The 20,405-nt window shown below is 42.8% G+C and overlaps 1 long non-coding RNA gene across 2 annotated transcripts in view; it reads left to right on the top strand.

Annotated features, from left to right (window-relative positions):
- The window catches only part of LOC137547203 (uncharacterized), a 172,595-nt gene that overhangs the window by 75,200 nt on the left and 76,990 nt on the right, over positions 1-20,405 (top strand). Inside the window, exons 2-3 of one of the 2 annotated variants that reach the window (XR_011026516.1) lie at positions 4,358-4,447; positions 9,750-9,782. This is a non-coding gene — a long non-coding RNA (uncharacterized lncRNA). Of the gene's footprint in view, positions 1-4,357; positions 4,448-9,622; positions 9,783-20,405 lie in introns of both variants that reach the window. The other variant, XR_011026515.1, reaches the window with a different exon arrangement.

Raw genomic sequence — 20,405 nt, 5'->3', positions numbered from 1 at the left:
TTTTTTTTTACTGTAGAAAAATCACTAAAATCAAAATGTGGACAGTGCAATACATATGTTATGTAAGTAGAGCAAGTATTTATCTACTTACATTTGTGCATTTTTTTTCTAAAATAATGGCTGACAGCTCCTCTTTAAAGGAAAAAAAGGTGGCAGTCAGATAAAATCCCTGATCAACTTTGCTGGGAATTAACAAGTTATTATAGTAGCAGATGTCCTTCAATTTAAGGAAAGCACCAAACCCCTTTTAAATGCAGATATAGAATTTGTCATAAGGACTTCCTGTGGTAAAATATTCCACATATTTACTGTACAGAACCCCTTCTTAAATAGTTGTTTAAAACTTTTTCCTCCATACACAGATCATGCCCCCTTGTCCTTTGTTCAAGCCCAGGGACAAAAAGCTCATCTGCCAAGCTTTTGTATTGCCCTCTGATGTGTATATGCATATTAATTAGGTCACCCCTTAGCTGTGTTTTTGTCCAAGCTAAATAAACCCAGTTTGTCCAACCTTTCTTGGTAAGTGAGATCTTCCATCCATCTGATTAATTTAGTTGCCCATCTTTGTACCTGTTCCAGTATATGAATGTCCTTCCTATATTGTGGTGCTCAAAACAGTATTCCATACTCTAGATCAGTGATGGCTAACCTTGGCACTCCAGCTGTGGTGGAACTACAAGTCCCATCCCATGCAGGGCCGGTTTAAGCAACAATGGGGCCCCAGGGCAAAATAAACTTGGGGGGCCCCCCGACAGATATCCCGGACCAAAAATCGGCATTAGGGGACCTCTTTTGCAGCTGGTATAGTCAGGGTGTGAAGTCCCAATCGGTCGGAGCTCCACATTCTGGCTACCCCAGCCTGCATGGGGGACAAGGGGTTAAAAAGTTTCAGGAGGGGGGACCCCACATAATTTTTTTTTTTTAAATTTCCCACACTCTAAACATAAAAAAAATTGGGAAAATAGGAAAAAATGCCAGGGATCTTCATACAGCGATATTGCGGCTGTATAGCGATCCCTGGCCAAAGCGCTGCGGCTATGTATGGACCCCCGAGAAACCCCGTCAGGAAATTTATTGCGCTTTCTTTTGATGCATGTAAAATTACACTACCGTTAGGTTTGCTACTAAAAGTGACATTTACCGCATTTAAAAGTATACTTTTTTCCTTAAACTTTTTTCTTTTTTCTCAAAAACTATAAGGTCTTTTTGAAAAATTGTTTTTTCCTCTTATTCCTAATGATCTCTTTAACAGATCCTGCAAATTTAGGGTTTCTAGCATGTAAGGTGGATTTGCTATTAACCATTAACCAGCTGAGCGGTCTGGACGAGCTCAGCTCGTCCAACACCGCCAGTGGCTGCCGCTCAGGCCCTGCTGGGCCGATTTTGATGAAATAAAAAGCAGCACACGCAGCCGGCACTTTGCCAGCCGCGTGTGCTGCCTGATCGCCGCCGCTCTGCGGCGATTCGCCGCGAGCAGCGGCGAAAGAGGGCCCCCCTAGCCGCCTGAGCCCTGCGCAGCCGGAACAAAAAGTTCCGGCCAGCGCTAAGGGCTGGATCGGAGGCGGCTGACGTCACGACGTCGGCTGACGTCGATGACGTCACTCCGCTCGTCGCTATGGCGACGATATAAGCAAAACAAGGAAGGCCGCTCATTGCGGCCTTCCTTGTTTATTCTGGGCGCCGGAGGCGATCGGAAGATCGCCTCCGGAGCGCCCTCTAGTGGGCTTTCATGCAGCCAACTTTCAGTTGGCTGCATGAAATAGTTTTTTTTTTATTTAAAAAAAACCCTCCCGCAGCCACCCTGGCGATTTAATCAGAACGCCAGGGTGGTTAAAGTCTGCAGGTTTTTAAATGTGTATTTTTTTGCCTTTGAAACTTTCTCAAAAACTATAAGGCCGATTTGAAAAAAATGTTTTTCCTCTTGTAGCCACTGGGGGCCCCTACAAGCTCTGGGGCAGCTGCCTCCTCTGCCTCTATGGTAGCGCCGGCCCTGGTCCCATGATGCATAGCAATACTCTGACAGCTCTAAGCATAACTCGGGGAGGCAGAGACATGATGGAGTTTGTAGTTTTGTCACAGCTGGAGTGCCAATGTTAGCCATCACTGCTCTAGATGTTTATAAGTGATTTATACATAGGGAGTAGTATACTAGCATCTCATGCAGGGCCGGATTACCGACCAGGCAAATCAAGCATTAGCTTGGGGCCCCAGTAAGAGTCTAAGGGCCCCATCAGCCAACCGAGGAGCCAGCATCTTACATTCTATCAGTCGCTCTCTGGCTGGAGCTCCTCCATGCCTCAACTCCTCTCAGCCCAGACCAATGAGCGAGTGAGCAGCGGCCGTTGCTATGGAGATGTGGCCGCGTGCCAGCTCTGCTCACTCCAGCCCAGTCTTTGCAGTCAGACGTAGACTGATGTCAGCAGCGTGCGTCACGCTGTTGACATCATCAGTCTGCGTCTGACTGCACAGGCTGGGCTGGAGAGAGCGGGGCTCGCATGTGGCCATATCACCATAGCAACGGCCGCTGCTTGCTCGCTCGTTCATCTGGGCTGGATCACATGCTGCCGCATCGTCAGCAGAGTGCTGAGAGGAGTTGCAGCATGGAGGGGCTCCAGCCAGGTAGAGGATGATAGTAGGCAAGATGCTGGCTCCTCGGTTGGCTTCATATGGGGGGGGGGATCTGTAAGTCCGCTTAGGGCTCCATTCAGCCTTAATCTGGCTCTCATCTCATGATTTTATTTCTCGTTTTATGCACCCAAAAATTTTACATGCTTTAGATGCTGCTGCATGGCATTGTACATAGGTGTTTAACGTGTTATCAATCAGTATTCCCAAGTCTTTCTCCAAGCCTGATGTTCCCAGCTGAAAGTCATTTATATTATATTTTGCTCTACCATTGGCATGTCCAAGGTGCATGACCTTACATTTATCTACATCAAATTTCAGCTGTGCCCAAAATAGCTATGCTGTAAAAATCCTATTATAAAATGTCACTATCATGGTTAGTGCTTATAATGAATTCACCACTTCATAAAAGCTGAGCATGTTGGTGAGACATGACCTGTCTTTAGTAAAGCCACGTGGATTGATTAGCTGAAATTAGATTATTCTGTGAAATAAAATCTTGTATAGCGTCTCGTAGAATACCTTTAAACAATTTACACACTACTGATGTTAAGCGCAACGGGCGTTTTAACTCACCTCCCCCGGGATCCAGATGCCGGCAGCCATTCTCCTTCCTGTCCTCCGGGTGGCGCTGTAACCCTCTGGTGAGATTGCTGTCCGTCGTCATGACGTCAGCCTGCGATCTCACTGCGGGGTTACAGTGCCACCCGGAGGACAGAGGGAGAACTGCAGCGATAGATCCCAAGGAGGTAAGTGCTGGAATGCTGCAGGCTCTCTAGCAGCATGATTTTCTTCCGCTTTTGGAGTCTAAAAGCATGCAAAAATTGCACCACTTTTAGACCCTAAAATACATAATTAATCATACCACCAGGGATGTTAATGCAGATACAGTCCCCTCCTGCTTTAGGGCCCTAAAGGCACTTTATTTTTTCACTTAACGGATGCCCGAGGTGACATGTAACACGATGAGATAGACATGTGTATGTACAGTGCCTAGCACACAAATAACTATGCTGTGTTCCTTTTTTTCTTTCTCTTTTTTCTTTGCCTGAAAGAGTTGAACATCAGGTATGTAAATGGCAGTTCCTGTCTAAGTCAGGACTGGGTCAAACTACAGTGTGACCCTCACTGATAAGAAATTACAACTATAAAACATTGTCCTAGCAGAAAATGGCTTCTGAGAGCAGGAAAGAGATAAAAAAAAGGTCAAAAGTTCATAACTTTTAGCTCTGGCATACTTCAATGAATGAGTCATTGAGCAAAAACAATAAAACAGTAAAAACTTAAAAAAATAGATTTAAATATAAAATAAAACTGTGTAATATCTTAAAAAGTCATTTTTAGGAGAAGAAAGATGGATACAATTGTTTATTTCATTAGTGTATTTTAACCTTGGGTGTCCTTTAATTGTGTCCACAGCTGTATTATTTATCCATACTGGCCCTTTTCTAGATCTAGAAAATGACCCGTATCACGTCCTAAACTTTCCTGTTTTTGTTTTGTAGACTTTTTTTTTGCAGTTTCCGAGATGCTGCAGTAAATCTTAAAAAATCTACATGTTTAGAAGAGTGGAGAATTATGTTTTTTGTTTTTTTTTGCTGCTTCTTACGTCAGAACTAGACAGATATTAACTCAAATGTCGTGCCTGCATAATTTGCGGTTCCACCAAAGAACATTAGTTTAAGGGGCTTTTGTTCAAAATGCATTTATTTAATATTTTCTTTTTTTTCAGCCTACGCTGACATAAATGGATATCCTTGACTAAACATTCAATGACCCTATGGAGAGCCAAGCAATTAATTATCAGGAATCCTTTTTTCAGGTATTGCCATAGTAACTCTTGTGTAGATAACAGGGTAAGATGCTCCTGAGATTCTTAAATAAAGCCAGTAAAATGTATTTTATTTTATTTTATTTTGAGCAAAAGGTCAACATGTATTCGTGTTTAGTATCTATGGGGGTTTTTTATATTTATTTGAATGGATACAAAGAATATGTATTTGAATTCGGAAATACATAATTAAAATGTACCGTAAACAGAGTTGCTTATTAGTATTCTGTTTTGTTTTGTATAATTATTTTTACTAACTGTATCTTGTGGATATTGCATATCTCTGAAGTTTTGTATTATCAAAATGTCTATGTAAAAGCTCAGTGATTTTGATACATCATCATGTCCACTGGAGCAGATACTTGGGGCAGCCGCAACACTCACACATTCTCTACCTGCTGGACTCCACCCACACTCCCCATGACCCCTCCTCCAACTCTCCTCCACCCCCATCCAGCCCATGGCTAGCTGTAGTGGCATCATTAGGGGGGTGCGGTAGGTGTGGACCGCACTAGGTTTCACCAGCAGATGGGGTGACACCAAGCTCCAAGCTAGGGGAGAGCGGACCAAGGCTCCTTAACCACTTCAGTTTTCAGTTGTTTTTCACCTTATGCATTCGAGCAATTTTCACCTCCCATTCATTCGCCAATAACTTTAACGTAACACTAATTATCACAATGAATTGATCTACTGTATATCTTGTTTTTTCCGCCACTAATTAAGCTTTCTTTGGATGGTACATTTAGCTAAGAATTATTTTTTTCTAAATGCATTTTAACAGGAATATTAAGAAAATTAAAAAAAAAAAATCTTTATTTCTCAGTTTTCGGCCATTATAGTTTTAAAATAATACATGCTACCATAATTAAAACCTATGTATTTTACTTGCCCATTTATTCCAGTTATTACACAATTTAAATTATGTCCCTATCACAATGTATGGCACCAATATTTTATTTGGAAATAAAAGGGCATTTTTTTAGTTTTGCATCCATCACTATTTACAAGCTTATAATTTAATAAATATTAGTTGTGTACCCTTTTCACATGCATATTAAAAAAGTTCATTACCTAAAGTAACTATTTATGTTTTTGTTTTTTTTAAATTGTATTTTTTTTTATTTATTTTTTAGTAAAAAATTTTATTTGGGTGTTTTTGGGGTGTGCGAAGTAAACAGTTAATTTTAAATATAATTTATTGTGTCTTTTTGTGATAAAAAATGTATGTGAATGTAGTTTTACTATTTGGCCACAAGATGGCCACAGTGATTTTTTGTTTTTCTATCCTGTGAACAAGCACGCTCGCTTACTATAAGGAGGACGTGTTTTTTTGTTTTTGTTTTCAGAAAGACCGCGGCTTCTGATTAGAAGCTGTCGGTTTTTCTACTGGGGACTTAAATCGATGAATGGGAATTATGTTCCCATTCATTGATCTCCGGGCTAATGGGGGGCACGACAGCGCACACAGGAACATGCAGCACCACAGCAGCAGCCGCTTGGATGTGACAATCACGTCCAAAAGGCTAAAATGGTTAAAAATAGACCAGGCTAGTGCCTGATGTAAATCTCCCTTCTGCAGATAATGGAGTTTAGAGGCCAACAGGGCCATGTGGTAATCAGTTTAACATCCCCTAAGCACCTAAATAAGCTAAGCCACCACCAAGCCTGGATTTACCTCACAGGAGCCTATAGGTGCAGATCTCCTGCCTTCTTAGGTTCTGCCATCTATGGACCTATAAACCCCCTCCAAACGGCACCGCAAGTGTGCTGGCTGGCTCAACTGTCACTTCTCCCTTACTAGCCCCTGCCTAAAGGGAGCTCTCGTCAGTGGAATGCTGAGCCGGGTGAGTAACCTGTCATTTACACTCTCATCAGGACTATACATAGGGAAGGAGGGAGGCACTCGGAGAGGGAAATGAGCCACCTTGTCATCATTAGGTGCCTGTAGGCACAAGCCTACAGTGCCTTATGGTAAATCCGGCCCTGGCCACCACATACGTTGTGTAGACCAGTTTTGGATAAAGCTTGGAAAACATTCTTTCTGCTTATGATGCTTATGATACTAATGTTATAAACATATACCTGATACGTCATCATGTCTACCATAGCAAATACTTGGGGCAATGCACACATATCGTCTATCCGCTGGACATCACCCACACTCACCAGGACCCCTCCTCCAACTGTCCACCAACCCCCATCCATCCTATGGCTACCTGTAGTGGCATCACCGGGGGGGGGGGGAGGGGTAGGTGTGGACTGCACTAGGTGTCACTATGTCACTGATGTCGATATCCCTCCTGCTCTCCTTCCTACTGGCTGCTCTCAGTGCTCTGTGCTGAGCTGATGAAGTTCAGAGGCCTCCAGGGCCAAGTGGTCATTATCTTAACATCCCCTAAGAGCTCAGCACCTGCAGCCACTGCATATGGGGACTCAAAGAGTAAGTTACAAGAAACGAACCCTGGAGGTATTTATAATTTTCTCTGGGAAGAGGATCTGTACAATGTTTAGTTTACAAGTCCAGCTATCTCTCCTTTCTCCTACCTTCTCTGGTAAGCACTCATGATAGTCAATGAGATGCAAGTAATTTTGAGTTGATGCAGGGTTATGCAAGTTTTGTGTGCACATTTTTGCAGCTTGAAAATGGACCCATGTTTTTACCATAGCAGGATCTGATTGGTTCATTTTCAAGCTGCATAAACTTGCATGCAAAATCTGCATAATCCTGCATCAACTCAAAATGATTTGCATCTTATTGACCTTCTCTAGCAATGGCTATCCATTCAGCTGCATCTCTACTCCCCTGCTCCACCTGCTGGCATGTGGCATTAATTCACACAAAACAGTGAGAAAATGTGAAAACCAAAGTGGAAAAAATAGACGATTAAGGTGGATTTCTGCAATTGCAAGGCTTGTTGTGAAACCTAATTCAAACTAATTAATCTGCTCATCAGTAAAACTCTGTTGTTAAGGTGTACCCAAGGCCATGGATGACATGATGAGATAAACATGTGTATGTACAGCACAAAACATATTAATAACCAGGCATTGTTACTTGCTTTATTTTTGTGCCTGAAAGAGCTAATTTTTAGGTATGGAAGTGACAGCTTCTGCCTTGCCGAGAATATAGTAAACATCACTGATAAGCAAATTACAGCCATAAAAGTTTTCCTGGCAGAATACAACTACGGAGAGCAGAGGGAGATACGAAAATGTTAATAGTTCATGTATTTTCATATAGGGACACTTAATAGGCTGCCACTGAGCAGAGACAACAAAATATCCAATCTACTTTGTAAATGTTTAAATATAAAATGAAACCACTAAATATCTAAAAAAAAAAAGGTCATTTTTAGGAGTAGGAGGATTAACACAATTGTTTATCTCATCAGTTTATTTTCACATCCGGTTCACTTTAAATGTTTTTCCATCAGCAGGGCCGGCGCTACCATAGAGGCAAAGGGGGCATTTGCCCCGGGGCCCCGACCTCTGCTGAGGCCCCAGCAGCGCCGACCCTGCTACATTCTCTCCCGGGGCCCTGTGCGGGCGGGCAGTGCAGTAAGTAACCGAACCTGCTGGCAGAGGGAGAGACATGATCTATATACATACCTCCTCCGAGCGGTTCGGTTCCAGCGTCTGTCTCCTCCAAGCGGTTCGGTTCCAGCGTCTGTCTCCTCCAAGCGGTTCGGTTCCAGCGTCTGTCTCCTCCAAGCGGTTCGTTCCAGCGTCTGTCTCCTCCAAGCGGTTCGGTCCCAGCGTCTGTCTCCTCCAAGCGGTTCGGTTCCAGCGTCTGTCTCCTCCAAGCGGTTCGGTTCCAGTGTCTGTCTCCTCCAAGCGGTTCGGTTCCAGCGTCTGTCTCCTCCAAGCGGTTCGGTTCCAGTGTCTGTCTCCTCCAAGCGGTTCGGTTCCAGCGTCTGTCTCCTCCAAGCGGTTCGGTTCCAGCGTCTGTCTCCTCCAAACGGTTTGCTTCAACCAAACCGAACCGTTTGGAGGAGACAAACGCTGGAACCGAACTGCTTGGAGGAGACAGACGCTGGAACGGAACCGGAGCCGGAGGTATGTATATAGATCCTGTCTCTCCCTCTGCCAGCAGGTTCGGTTACTTCGGGGGGTGGGGGGGGGCGGGAGTTGTAGTTGGGGCCCCCCTTGCTGAAGCTTGCCCCAGGGCCCCTGGGCCCCTTAAACCTGGCCCTGTCCATCAGAACATGAGACCATAATAGTATAAAACATAACTGATACTACTTTATTATTGGTTGTGCTTCCTTTTCTTTCTTCATATCCCTTCCAGTTTTCTGAAGTGTCTTGGGAGGAACAGATAGAGAACAAAGAGGCAGAATATGCAGATGACTTCCTCCCTGGGCATAATGATTTCATATAAGGAAGTGGTCCCACACTGGGATCTCAGGAGCAGAATGATAATGGTGTCTTCTTATATATAGCAGCAGGGGGGCCACTGTACTTGTACTGTCTATTGTGCTGGATTGAATGGACAGGTCCTCCAGACGCTCCAAATAGAATGACAGCGGTAGAATCAGCACACTCCATTCCCAGAGATATTCTGTGTTCCCTTACGTTGCAATTAGCATTATGGATCATTGCATCCAAAATATGCTGTAAGGTTAATTGGCTTCTTCTGTATAAAATAATCTTATAATAGTTTGACCTTGATCTAATAAAGAGCTTTTATTAACTACAAGTTAGTAATCCATTTATAGCGTAGCCTAATACATTGGTGCGTTAATAATAACTAACAATACTTGTAATAATGATTACTATTAATAGTTGCCTATGTAGTTTCTACTACACACTATAATAATGTATACCAGCCTGTTTAAAGTAAATAGCTTTTACCCACAAGCGTCTTCATTACTAAAGTCTCTCCACAGCTGGAGAACATTGGAGAGTGTAAAGAGAGACGAATTTAATGATTAAAAATGCTTGCTTTTTTAATTTATTTATTCATTCAAAATTCATTTATACACTATTTAATCAATTAATTTAATTCAATAGTTTGCCCATTGTACAATCTTTCCTCAACTCACTTCACATCTTTAAATCTTTCACATGTGGCATCTTTACTGGTGGCAGTGGCAAGGTGCGTGTTTGTTTGTTGTTGTTCCGAAATGAGCAGAAACAATACCTGGCTTATATGCAATTCACTTTTAGATGTTATTAGATGCTCGTACCTGTTACCCCTGACATTCGGCGCTGTTTGCAGATATTGACATGAGGAAGCGTGTGAAACCTGAGAAACGCATTGTCAAGCTTTGATTGTGCAATCAATTTTTTTCAGCTTAAACCATTGGCTGATGTTCTTTCAGGAAAGGTAAGCTTACACCTCCTTTAATAACCCTTTCTGCTGTATAGTTTACACTTCTGGAAGGAGTTTGTAATTTTAGTTTAGTACCTTTAGGTCACTAATGTACCGTAATCACCAAGGAGAGCTACCATCTGTGAATCCCGGATAGTCAGAATGGGGAAGGCTAATTCCCCGGTATTCTTTAAAGGGGGTTGCTTATATGTGCAACCAGGAAAGTGTGAGTATTATTCCTCTTGTTTACATCTTTGGTGCTTTTGACCATCTACACTATTGGCTCCCAATTTTCTTTGAGCCTTTCTGGTCCAACCTTTCAACTACAACTTTTTAGTACCGCTCCCTTCCCCACCATTCCAACTAACATAAAGAAGGTCCCTCCACCACCATTTTTGCCACTCACACCCTTAATCATTTTACAAGGGTAACTATTAAAGCCACAGACCACCCTCCACTCCAGTATATCAAGTATTGGGGGGCATGGCTTTGGCAATGAGACATGATGAGGGGTGTGTTTATGTTGGAGCTACATGGGGTTACTTATGATGTGGAGCGGGGGGAAGGGTATGGTCACTACTGATAAGTGCCAACTAATCTCAGAGGGATGTTGGCTCGATGGCTGCCCAACCTGATGGGGCCATGCACTTCCAAATTTGAACATTCCTCAGAGGTCAGCATGGGGTGTTTTGGAAGGGCCACTAAAGGTCCAATTTCTAGCAAAGAATCATTTGAGCGATTGGATAATTCTTATCGGAAGTGAAATTATTCACTACACCATCAACGAACCAATCTTTGATTCCTATCTATCACAACTAACAAGAAAATCCAAATTTTACAACCAATCCAATCAGAATTTCTGATCGGTCAAATTATTTTTTGCTAGAAATTGTATGGTTAGTGGCCACCTTAAGTTAGTTAAGTGAATACAGAGGTGTTAGGGTAAAAATGTAGAAAACGGCTTTACGTGTGTGGATGGGGAAGTGGGTTTGTAGGAAGAGCTATTACGTTACATAGGTTTGCTTGCAGAGTGCAGAGACATGAGAGTGGGAGCAGAGGATTTATTTCATAGTATACAGGCTGCTCCTTGTAAACAAAAGGCCATCAGGGGGTTAGAAACTACTATGAATTACGTAGATTGACAATACTGATCAGGCAGGAAGTGGTGGCTAAGATCGTATATCCTATGTAATAATATCCCTATGTCCCTGCATCCTCCTTTTGCTTCCTGCGTTCATGCGTACATGTCAGTGACAAGCATTGTGCGCATGCGTGGCCAGCGAATCCACTTTCAGAGGCCGCCAGCACGCAGGTCAGCCGCCTGTGTCCGGCAGTGTCAGCAGAAGATGGTGGGTGTGGCGTCTCCGGGCTGAGGCGCCACCAGGAAAAAGTGAGTGTCTGGGCAGAGGATGTGGGGGAGGGGTGGCAGCGGAAGAGGCTATCATGCTAGCGCGCGTTATTCTAACAGGCCTAAGAGATGGTTTAGTATTAATAAATACATGTCACTGTACTGGATCATGCATCAACATGGGTATAAAAAATACATTTTTAATCCAGTAAGAAATATCTGTAGAATAGAAATATGAATTAACGTCGTAAGAAGAACACAAAGCAAACCAGAGGTCCTGAACTCACCTGCTTAAGGAATATAAATTTTACGGATTTTCCAGTGGCACACACTGTATTGTGTAACTTTTCCAGTGAATACAGAGAATCCAAGAAGAAGAACAAAGCCGTGAGGTTAAACTCCAACTCCCGCTAATCAGACTTATTGCTAAAACGCTGATGACATAAGAGTCTCCTAATGACATAAGAGTAACATGGGAGTGAATGTAAAACACATGTACCATTACAATTATCTGCACTGTAGACTAATGGTAATGAGCGTTTCCAGGAGGATGACTAGTAGAGAGACTGGAAAGCAGAATGGCTTTATACATTAAAGAAGAACTCCGACCATGATTAAACTCACCATCCAGTATTTATAAGACCAGTGTGGACTGTGGATACTTGCCATTTGTTTTCAGCATTAAAATCTGCATAAATGCCCTCAAAATTAATGTTCAAAATTCTTATTACAATAGGTGATTGCCAACAAAGATTAGGATAGTTAAAGCGATGATCTGGGCGCAGGATACAGCCGGTATATGGCTGATCCTGCTGCTGCACAAGTTCCAGCTGCGTTAAATACTATACCCCCTCCAGGCCGCCTTGGATGGTGGGGAATGAAATAATTCGGCTTCCAGCAATTGCTGGAAGCCGAATTATTGTGTTTTAAAAGTAACTTCAGCTCCGTCTTCTGACAGCGGCGAAGTTACTCCCTGTGCGCCCAAGTCTCCTGCGCTGGATTCACTGTGTCTGCTTTCTGGTAGTAGCAAGTGGCTTTGAAAGTTGGACTATAAATAAGGCCGGCCTTTATGCAATTAACTTTTCCTCTTGAGTTATCTCCTAGAAGATAATTTTCATCTTTTCTATAAAATAACTTTTCCAAATTGTACAATTGAAAAAGTACCCAAAAGCTGGTGAAAAAGTACTATTAAAATGATTTGAGTATTTTCTTGCTGGCTGGCAGTTTCAAAAGAATTTTATGACAAAGTGGAAAATATCACCTTGAAGAAAACGGCGAAAAAGTGAATTGCATATGGGCCCATTTGTAGAAAAAAATGTGTGGAGAAAGCTTCTGAGAGTTCCTTGGACTGCTAAAGCTCTAACCAGTCAATACTTATAGGACTAAAGGCCCATACTCACGGGCTACATTTGTTGCCTGTCGCTAGCACACGGGAGCGTGTGCGCGACAGGCCGGCGACAGCTCGTCGCCAGGTCCCTCCGCATACACACGGCGATGCGCTGATGTTCCTCCCCCCGCCGGAAGCTCAGGGTATTCCCTGCTGGTTGCTGTCGCTAGTCCGCATACCCACGCGGACTAGCGACAGTTGCGGCGGAGTTGCGGCGGCAACTGTCGCCAGGCAATTGATCGCGCCAATCGACTGGCGACAGCGGCGACAATTGTAGCCCGTGAGTATGGGCCATTAGGCCAGAGGGTTCCCTAGAAGGGTTGATATTACTAATAAAACTCAGATATTTTGGTCACCTATTAAATTCTTTGGGAAAATCCTTCATGCTTGGAAAAATTGAGGGAAAAGATGCACAGGACGTCAGAGGCTAACATGGATAGACAGCATGGCCTACCGTATATGCAATTAACTTTTTCTCCTAAATTTTCTGCTAGGTGATATTTTTAAACCTGTCAATAAAATGTCTTTTAAGCCACCAGCAAGCAAGAAAATACTGAAAATAGTATTTCCACCTACTTTTTGGTACTTTTTCGATTGCTAAGTGCTGAACAGTTATCATTTTAAGCCAAAGTTGAAAATGTATCTCCTAGGAGAAAAGTTGGGTGAAAAATGTGAATTGTATACAGGAAAAGACAATAGTGCGGCACTCTCTATGTATTCAACGTATATGTGTGAGAAAGTAAAGAAAAGCAATTCTCTCACCACTGTTGTTGTATTCTTCTACTGTTCCACTGGGACGTGTACTCCGTCGTAGTAGAAGAAGAAAGAGATCCAATCTATTGCATATAAGAAAAAGCATGTGCACCTTTCGTCCGTTGCTGTGAACGTTTATTGGCAGTGGATCATATCCATTACAGTGAATACCTTACATCATGGTCATAATGTGGTGTAGACCTGCATGGCAGCCATGGTGGAGGAGGTGGGTGGCAGGTAGTAACTGGGGACAAGCGACGGCCGTTTCGTGTCAAACTGACACTTGGTCATGCTGCGAAAAAAGTGAATTGCATGTGTGCCAAAGGCCTTTCAAGCCACCAGCAAGCAAGAAAATACTAAAAATAATTTTGACAGTACTTTTGTAATTTGCAAGGTACTGAAAATGTATTATAAAAAGAAGTTTAAAAATTATCTTCGAGGAAAAAACATATGGGTCCATATATGAAGCTAAGTTGATGCTTATGCAATGGTTGAAAGAAGCAGTGATTGACATGCACATGTGGAAGAGGAAACGAGAACCAACTCAATCAAAGGCGGCATATGTTTTCCATGTTGAAATAATGTACTTTGCTACTACTGTACTTACTACTGACTGTAGAGGGTGTGGTATTTGCAAGCAGGGAGCACCTCTATCAGAGCTCCCTGCTTGCAAATCGCTAGTATTAAGACACTTTTGTTATTTGATCTGAGGAAGTGACTGCGATCCGTGAAACGCGTTATCATTGTCATGGTTTCTATTAAAACTTTTATTACTTTTTTGGGCTACCCCCTTCTGTTAGAGGTAAGCCTATTTACATATGTTTTATCCAGCTTATATTATCCATTCCACACATCACATCCTGGGGTGCCTCCTCCCTCCCATTAATTACTACTGACTGCTACGCTTTTCAAAATTAGAAGCCGCTGCAGTTGATTGGACCACTTCCCAGCTGCAAACACTTGTATTAAAGAGAGTCTGAAGCCTAAGAAAAACTACCTGTTTTTACTGGACAGTCCTCTTCAGCAATAAGACCATAGCTGAAACGCCGCATTCCCATAGCTGAACAATCAATACCCCAGAAATCCCGGGGGGAAATTCCATGACTTTCCAGGTCATTGATTTTGGGTGGCAGAGCTTTGCGCTGTAGCTCTGCCTCTGATGCAGTCCAACCTCCGCCGATCTCTGCCTCCTCCTGCCCCTCTCAGTGAAAGAAGACCGAGGAGGTGGAGATCGCGGAGATTGACGCAAGCAGAGGCAGAGCTACTTCACAAAGCACTGCCTCTACCCGGAAGGAGTACCAAATTTTTCCCCGGAGATTTCGGGGGTTTTGATTGATCGTTCTGCCACGGGAATACAACATTTCAACTATGGTCTTATTGCTGAATAGGACTGCCCAGTAAAAAGAGGTATTTTTTTAGGCTTCAGACTCTCTTTAAAATCTATTTAACTTGGAACAGAAATCTCATTGACCACCCTTATTCAGAGTACACAGGCTTCATTTCCAGTGACAGGCACACACAAAATTGGACAAAATAGCCAGGTATAGTGTTATGGTGGCCACTAATTATATAAATTGCTGAACGATAGATTACGAACGATTATTCATATGAACGATCGTAAATGATCATTTTGGGACCACTAAAGGACAAAAATCTCCTAGGTGTAATTTGCCTTCTTAAAACAGAAGGAAATCTGCAATAATTCAGCTATAAGTGAACATTTGTGGTTACCCACAATGCACTGCTACTGAACATGCAAATTATCCCTTTTCGCCCTCGGTAAGCCAGGCAAGCATCCAGAACCGCTGGTGTATAGCAAGCCTATAGCTTTAAATTTTACACAGCCATATCAAACCCACATGTAGACAGCCTGTTTTGGACTTTTGGTCCTCATCAGTACATGGCAGGGATTGATAAGGCTCCTAATCAATCCAATCCCATTAATGAAATTGATCCGTTTTTTGGTTCGATCTCATCAATCTGATCGAAATTGGATAGATTTTTGTCCATTAGTGGTCCCAAACAATCATTTCCGATCGTTCATACAAAAAATTGTTAGTAGTCTATCGTTCAGCAAATTGCATCATTAGTGGCCACCTTTAGTCAATTTTTATTACCAAATCTTGCTATTTGTTTGCCACGTTTCTCTCTTTCTCATCAAACCTAGACATTCATTCCAAATGAGAGAATTTTTTTTTAGTACATGCCAAACATTAGAAGGGCCAAGGCTAAGAAAAGCCATGTAGGGTGAGAGTTGTTTGGGGGGTGGTTAATAATTATACAATTTTATTGGAAATTCTTAAACAATGTATATCTGCCTCATCCCCTCCACCTGGTGGTGCCTAACCCTAACCACTCCCTCTGCAGAAGCACTCTTTTACACATAGAGACGATAATATCTTTGATAACGTAAAATCTGTGCATACAAATGAAATAATATGTTAAAAACTATAACTTGGCAAACTTCTAAAACGATAACATGCTTCAAAAACTGTAATGTTCTAATGTTGACGATATTTATCGGGTGCCCTTTTTTTTGCTTTTTTTCGCCGTATTAACGATAATTGTATTAGAGTCTATGGCGGTGCCTTTTTTGTCCTCCCTCAGCTGGTGCCCTTTTTTCCTGCTACCAGTTTTTTTGTAGCTATCTATCACCCTTATGTTGTATCTAAGCTTTCCAGTAGCACCCATATGGAGGTTTCTATACAGCAGTGGTCCCCGAATTGTTGCCCAAAGGATCGTTACCTGAACTCCAATGGGTGACATTTCTCACATGTGTGTACTTAGCTTTTGGCTGCCCAAAACAATTGTTCATGATCATTTTAGGAACTTTTGCAAATTTGCTTAGGAGTCCATCATCAGCAGACACATCCAGACATGCACAACAACTTATCTGAGTACACACACACACACACACACACACACACACACACACACACACACACACACACACACACACACACACACACACACACACGCTTACCTGTACAGTGAAGAGAAGCCTAAAATAATCACAATTGATTGATGAAAGTGTGTACTTTACGGTAGTACTATCACTTTTAGGGCTAGTGCACACACTAGATACTTCTCAGTCAAGGCCACCACCAGTCAGGCCCATCATTGCTGGGAATCTTAATGCCTCAACCAAAGATTTGCCTGGTGGATCATCTCAGCTGAGTTCAGGTCAAGGGCACAATTCTCCTAATTATCTCGTATGCACTGCTGCTTTGTGCACTGTGCTGTTGGCCCTCCTTCATAGCAGCAGAAAGCATTGCTGGCCTACAGACTATGCACAACACAGCCCCAAAGTGTCAGCTGAGGGTTATAATCCCGATCAAGTCCCTGTGGGCGACAGTTTTTGTATGCGTGGGTGAGGCTTTCGGTTTGAGAGGAGCGCACAGAATGAGCAGATTGGATGGAAGGGCACGTAAACTTTATCAGTGGAGAGGGCAGTGGTGCCTGGAGGTTGAAGACTCAGGTCCTGTACATTAGTGCTTCCTAAACTCCCTGAAAGTAGCCATGAAAAGAAAAAAAAACATCCCCATGCAAACTCATTTTATGTATTCTAGGCTGCATAAATTCTACTGATAGCCTGTTAATTTACCAATATCCACTAAGTACTATTACCGTTTAATAAGCAAGAGGAGATTACAACTAGGCAAATGAAACAGATGAAGAAACTGCCTATTTTATCAGCCAGAACAAAGAGATTTCATGAAGTAAAATGGATGCCCGTAATGCAATGAGGCAGGTTTATGTTGGTTAAATTACTTGCGCATCAAACAGCGCTGGGAATATTGATCCTTTACACACAAAGCAAACCCACAACATCTTAACGCGTTACATTCCTGCTATTTTGGAGGTTTTGTAAACATACTTCGCTACATGTGGAACGTGTTGCGTTTACAATCGGCGAATCGTGAGCTTTCTTCTAAATATATGAGCGTAAGCGGACGCACACATGTTTAATATTACAATTAACCTAACTTGTGTTTTCTTCTGCACTTGATGCGATGCCAGCATTCCTCTGCATTGTTAAAATATACATCAGTTCTTGCCTTTCGTATACATTAGGTGAATTAGCATGCGGGCAAATTGCTGTTAGAAAATGGGAAAATTAGCTGGAGAAAATCATGGCTCATTTAAAACTAAAATGCCATTCAGCTGCGAAAGATCAAGGCAAACAAAGCATGACTTTTCAGTCACTTTTATGTGGCACTTTTTTTTCCCTGAGCGCTTGGGGAGGTTTTGGCATTGCAGGTGTGTCAGCATTGTTAGCGCAGCGAATATTCAAATGGAAGTTTGTGGTTTAAAACAAAAACAGTATTAATTAATTAACATCCGTACACCTGAAGTGACCTCGAAAAAGAGGGGACCTTTGCTGCTTGCCTCATATATTAACAATCATGCTGCCTGGTAAACTCTTGATTGGTGATTGTCTCCACAGCAATACAGCACTCATAAAATAGTGATCCGCCCGCACCCATCAAGTACACACAGTGTGAAAAAGATAGTGTAGGACTAAAAGGTGAGTATACACACGGGCAGTATGGTGGTATAGTGGATAGCACTCTTGCCTTGCAGCACTAGGTCACCAGTTTAAATCCCAGCCAGGGCACTATGTTCACGAGTTTGTGTGTTCTCCCCGTGTCTGTGTGGGTTTCTGCTGGGCACTCTGGTTTCCTTCCACATTCCAAAAACATACAGATACGTTAATTGGCTTCCTGCTAAATTGACCCTGGACTACAATATATACACTACACGATATTAACATATGACTATAGAAGGGGTTAAATTGTGAGCCCCTCTGATTGACAGTTAAGTGGCGAGACAATATACTCTATACAGCGATGCAGTAGATGTTAGCACTATATAAATACCTAATATTAATAATAGGGTTGGGAACTTGATCCCTCAGGTAACAGTTTTGGGCAGAGTGCTGTTTAGATGCATTGCTAGGCTATTGCTACTGGGGAAGGAGCTGACAGTTAAGGCGGGATTTGTACTTTTTTTTAGACTTAAACCAGTGGTTCTTAAACTTTTTGGGACGAGGGCGCCCTGAGGCCTTTGAAACTTTTTCAGGGTACCCCTAGGCAAAAAACTACTGAAAAGCTGTTATAACTTTTTATTAGGCAGCATCCCCCCCCCCCCAAGTTGCTAGTGATACTAATTAGTCTTCAACCCCCCCCCCTCCCCCTCCAAGAAGTTAGTGACCCCCATTAGGCAGCATACCCCCTCCAAGTGGTACCTGGCCCACCCATTGTATATCAAAGTGCGGTTGCATTATCTGATGGCAATGCACAAAGGATGGGGATGAATGCCGAGGCACCCCTGGGGGGTGTTTGAGGCACACCAGGATGCCGCAGCACCCAGTTTGAGTACCCCTGCCCTTGACTAACTTTCTTCTTACTTTCAACCCATGCGTAACGGTGCTTCTCCCATTCCCTGTGCTGCCCCCTCTTCTGAGTGTAATATCCATGTATAGCAGTTCCACTCATTCATCTACAGCTCCCTTGAGCAGCATATATTGTCCTCCATATGTTGCTCCCGATTTGTACCCTTTCTTTTCCATTTCTAGACTTTCTTCCATATTAAGCAGCCCCTTTTCCATGTCCAGCCACTCCCTTTACAAGGAGCCGCCCAAGGCTGGGCCTTAATGGCCTTTCCAGAAATCCAGTCTTCATGACGTTGTGGTGATGAAGCGGGGAGTTGCTGTTGTTGATAGATCTAAAAATGACATGTTGGAGCAACAGCACACATGCTAGATTTTCGGGCCAAGACAGCCCTGATTGGTCACCTCTGTCGAGTTTCTAGCGTCAGAGCAGGATCATCCACCAGGTGCCTGGGCCCTAGTGGGTGTCATGGGGCCCACCAGCCTCCTGCTGTGACCTCTCTCCACTTCATCTTTTCAAAATGACTACAAGGAGACCCCATTACATCTTAATCCATCTCTGTCTAGTGTGTGTGCAAGGCTTTAGCAGTGCAATACAGGTTCTACTATACCCCCTTGTATTGCTCTGGCTGTCTCTTCTCCTTGAACACCTGTAGTACATACAGTATATATATATTATATACTAGGCATAAGCCCTCCCATTGAAAATGGGCACTAGGGTTCAGCCGCCACTCCCTTCACCACCACGTTGTCCATGCTGCAAGCCACGCTCCCCGCCTGGATCGCGCACGGCCACGCCAGCGCACATGTCCACGCTCCCCCTACACCCGTCCTCCTGCTCTCCAACGCCCACCCGCGTGCCACACATGTGCAGTAGCGCAAACTCAGGGACACTGGGATTTTATTATAGAGGAATTATATACAGTATATGTTATGGCCAGAACCCGAAGTCTGGTCACTTCGGAGGTGGGCAGGGGAGGAGCCAGAGCCGAGGAGCCGACTTCATTTGTCACATTGCCACCAGGAATCCGGAAATCTTAAATTATTTCTGACATTGGCGGCAGTGAGACGGCCACTTCTAGTTTTGCCCAGCCAGAACTGTTCTGGAAGTAATATATATGTATTTATATATACATTATATAATTTATTTAATTTTTGTTTTTTCAAAGACAGGCTCAGTAGTTATACCATCACTTCCTGGTGATTTATAGTTCTATTGAAACTTCCCCTTCTGTTGGCTCAGGTATGTTAGAATTTTGCAGTAGAGCGCAGCTCTGCATTTTCTAGCCTTACTTGATCTTCAATAACATTTTCTCAAAATCAAAAATTCCATTTCCAATGCAAAAATGACTTTAGCGGAAATGTGCGAGCAACACTGCTGATTTCATTTAGAAAGTGCATTTCTATCTCTCTCTTCAGTATCAGTAATACATGCTTATGGTTTCCTATTTTTGTAAAGCTTCTTTGGATTTCTCAGAGTGCTAGGCTCTTCTAGGTCCCATTTCTGTTTAGTTTTCTTTCTTCCTTTTATTATATTCTTCCATATTTTCTCTTGTTGCTTTTTGAAGGTATTTTTTGCTTCACTTCATTCTTTTGATCCATTGCGTGTTTACATTATGGGAAAGAAGGCAGCAATAAGAGGGAATATAAACCTAATGCACTACATTAAATAAATGCACACACACCTGAATCAGTGGAAATAAATGGCTGTGGTACTTTATCACAGGTTTACTCATCAACACATAACTTCAAACCAGG

Source organism: Hyperolius riggenbachi, chromosome 2 (assembly GCF_040937935.1).
Source record: "Hyperolius riggenbachi isolate aHypRig1 chromosome 2, aHypRig1.pri, whole genome shotgun sequence".
NCBI lineage: Eukaryota > Metazoa > Chordata > Amphibia > Anura > Hyperoliidae > Hyperolius > Hyperolius riggenbachi.
This window is presented reverse-complemented; position numbering and strand designations above follow the sequence as displayed.